Source organism: Berghia stephanieae, chromosome 1, assembly GCF_034508935.2.
Source record: "Berghia stephanieae isolate SIO BIC M18660-M18661 chromosome 1, UCSD_Bste_1.3, whole genome shotgun sequence".
NCBI lineage: Eukaryota > Metazoa > Mollusca > Gastropoda > Nudibranchia > Aeolidiidae > Berghia > Berghia stephanieae.
This window is the reverse complement of record NC_088360.1, coordinates 53,684,149-53,688,011: the sequence shown is the minus strand read 5'-3', so window position 1 is coordinate 53,688,011 and position 3,863 is coordinate 53,684,149. Positions and strand designations below refer to the sequence as shown.

Genomic DNA, 3,863 nt, shown 5'->3' with positions numbered 1-3,863 from the left:
TTCATCGCAATATGAAGTGTAATAATAACACACGGTGACACGGCCCAATTCAAACGGGTCCTCAAACAATTGTTGTACTCTAAAGATTACAAGTTTAAAAATTTGTCCTGAAACTCGTCCTTCAAATAATGTAGATCGATCAGCCAATTAACTGCCGCAATCTGGGAAGATACGTTTGAGGTCCCACGTTTGAGAGAATTTGCCAAGATGAACGTTATCTAAATCGATCGATAATCGATATTTGAAAAACGAGATTTCTGGCAAAATAGTGAAATACGTATTTTTTCTAAATTTTGTCAATCATTTAAATGGTTAAAATGACCCTTATAGCGAAGTCATGGGTTTGAGAGTTATTTCAATCCATCGACATTTGAAGGAACACTTTTATGGCCAAATAATTAAATACGATTTTTTGGAGTACGACGGAATTAAGTCACAAACACAAAGAGAAAAGAGACAATAATCAAAATGACTGCATGAAAAAAGAACAACTTTTATTTACAATTACTGTATGGCAACCAATAGAAATTTATAAAAAATGAACGGTGAAGACATAGCGGACCCTGTTTTAATGACATTTCACAAAATTTGAAATATAATTTATTTGGAATATCAGATTATTACGTTTTGATTTTTAAAATAATGCTTTTAAAATAAAGGAGTCGTTTGCCAAGCATTTTAAAACAATTAACACTTTAACAGAAATCAAAATAGTAATAATATTGCGTTGTAAAATACATAATATATCATTAAATTGTAATAATAATGCAATTGCAATGAGGCGAGTGGTCCTATTCATAATAATAACAATGATAGTGAAGACGAAGACGATTATGATGATGATTATGATGATGGTGATGATGATGATGATGATGATGATGATGATGATGATGATGATGATGATGATGATGATGATGATGATAATTATGAGGATGATGATGATGATGATGATAATTATGAGGATGATGATGATGATGATGATAATGATGATGATGATGATGATGATAGATGGATGATGATGATGATAATGATGATGATGATAATGATGATGATGATGATGATGATGATGATGATGATGATGATGATGATGATGATGATGATGATGATGATGAGGATGATGATGATGCCCTGGCAATGACAGTGTTGCAGTAAAACATGTTTATAAAACATGATAAGGCAAATTCCACCCAACAAAAATTGAAACAGATAAAACACATAAGGTATAAAGTAGGTATAGAGACATGCATAGTTTATTGATTTACTTTGACCTATTAAAACTATTTAGTAATATCATTATCGCTGAGTACAGGGATTTAACAAAAACTTTGAAGCCAACCTTTTCGTTACGACGACAATCTATTAATTGTTGATATATATATATATATATATATATATATATATATATATATATATATATATATATATTGTATTCAAGCCATTATACGGTCAATTTTGCTATGAACTTCATTAGAAATTATAAAATGAATTTGGTTGTCATCGGTTGCTATTCTTGGAGCTGTGGTTCCACAAACAATGCAACGGACAAACTCTAAAACTGTTGTGTTCTTCTTAAGATATACGTAGGTAAATAAAAACTCATTGGTATACCAAATTAATAACAATGTGAAATTGAATGTAAGCTTCAATTTGATATACGAAAACAGAAAAAATGGGCTTCTCCTTTATCAACAAAACAGGATGAATAAAACACTTCAGACGAATGAGATAATGTGGTAGTGGCGTTGTTAAGATGAATAAATAAAAACAGTGTTTAACAATGTTAAACTAGGCCCATAAGCGGGTTCGGATGTCAGACCTGCATATCTGGACGCGTCATTTTAGAACCCATTCTTATGAAATGTAAGACTCGCACTGAGATGATTTGTTACGTTCTATGCGATCGATTTAATTCTTCTTATGCTAAAGACCCAATCCTCTCCTATACCCTATAACGTGCTACCCTGATCTTTCATATGTCTTAAAATTGGGTTAGAACACTTGATCTTCATCGAGTAAAATTACCTTAATCTTGTCAAATACCCTGAAATCTGGGGCTTCAAGTCAGACTATTTTTCACTGCTCTATTTTGAAAAAAAGAGTCAAAAAGAAATTAATATAGAATAATATAAATTGAAAGTCTTAAATTGAAATTCTATAGATAGTATGCGCTTGGCTAAGAAGCTCATAACATTGCCATCCGGAAGTATAACGGACCAACACACAAAACTATGTGTAACCATGAACTTTTATAGTCTAGTTAATACAGTTTAGTGAGAATCACTCACAAACGCGGATGGCAAAATACAATAACAAAGGCTTGAGTGACGTCATCTTCGTTCTATCTATAGAGACTTTAGTACGCTGGTTAAACTGGCCCAATGAAGAAATATATCTCTATTACATAGGTATGAAATGCCCTTTTTTGTAGCCAGCATTAGCATTTAGATTAGACCCGGTTTGTATATTGCATTTAACTTTAAATTTAAATAGAGATTTTATATAGAGAAATATCTACTAAATGTACTCAAAGCGCTTAACTCAAAACACGTAACATGTAGAGCGAGACATGATGCCTATTAGACGATATTATTACACTTTTTTTTCCGACAGAGCCAACGCTTTTGACGGACAGGTAATCAATATACACATGAGCACGGTGAGAAAATGTGAGTAAAGAATCTTTTCCAAGGACTGAACTAGGCGCCGAGGGAGGCTCGAACCCTGGAGCTTCCGATCCGAAAGCGAGTGTCATATCACAAGACCACATAGCCGCAGAAACATCATCTTTCTTTTTTGCTTGTATTGTTCTAATAATTCAAAAAGTATTAATTATTATATGGTGTCTTTTATGCGACAGCCAAAAATATTTCTAAAGGATTTATAAATTAACAAGCATGAGAGATACGACATTGAATGACCGGGAGAACAAAAGTGTGATGTCAAAAATTGGTTCCAATTTTATTGGAAGTGTAAAACCACTCATCCGGAGGACTAGATACATACTTTGTGTAATTAACCCTCTGGTTTCCGAGTGATGCCATTTTATATTCTAGTCCAAACATATTCTTGTTGTCGCTCTTTTACGACCCGTAATCCTATAAATTGGCCAATACATCCTGCCAATAAAAGAGTTTTATCACCTTGTGATTCAATATGAACCGATTCATTATTAGTCCTCCGAAAGACTGATTACATACACACCTTCAAGGGTTTTGGAACAGGAAAAGAAGCAGGTATGACGTCACTACATTTCTGCCCTATTATAAAACTGACGTTTTACATAGTTTTGTCAAGCACCAATTTGAAAAAAAAAAAAAAAACAATTCATGAATTTACAAAGAAATATTAAAAATCATAGTCCCTGTTCATCCCACAAGACAAATAAAATATGCGTATTTTGGACTATAACCACAAGGCCATTGCACAATAAAGACAATATTTTCTTTGTTTGTTTTGAAACACATGTTTTGCAGCAGAAAATATTTTTTTTAAAAAGATGTGTATTGATGATACTGGTGATAATAGATATTATAATACACATATTAATACGGTCACTATGGTGATGGCATTGGTGATGTTGATGGTGATGATGATGATGATGATGATGATGATGATGATGATGATGATGATGATGATGATGATGATGATGATGACGATGATGATGGTGGTGGTGGTGGTGATGATAATGAAGTTGATGATGGTAAATTGATGATGATGATGATGATGATGATGATGATGATGATGATGATGATGATGATGATGATGATTCGCTGGCTATCAAAATCAGCTCATTTGCGCCTTACATTAAGGCAAAAACAAGGTGATCAAGGAATGCAAATTAACGGTTTCTTATCATTTTGTAA

The 3,863-nt window shown here is 32.9% G+C and overlaps 1 protein-coding gene across 13 annotated transcripts in view; it reads right to left on the bottom strand.

Annotated features, from left to right (window-relative positions):
* Positions 1-473: 473 nt before the first annotated feature.
* LOC144977516 (epithelial sodium channel subunit alpha-like) overlaps positions 474-3,863 on the bottom strand; it is a 60,006-nt gene continuing 56,616 nt past the window's right edge. For all 13 annotated transcript variants that reach the window (XM_078922852.1, XM_078922819.1, XM_078922879.1 and 10 more), the window contains one exon: positions 474-3,863. This exon is cut by the window's right edge and continues 1,283 nt beyond it. The gene's annotated coding sequence lies outside the window, so the exon portion shown is untranslated.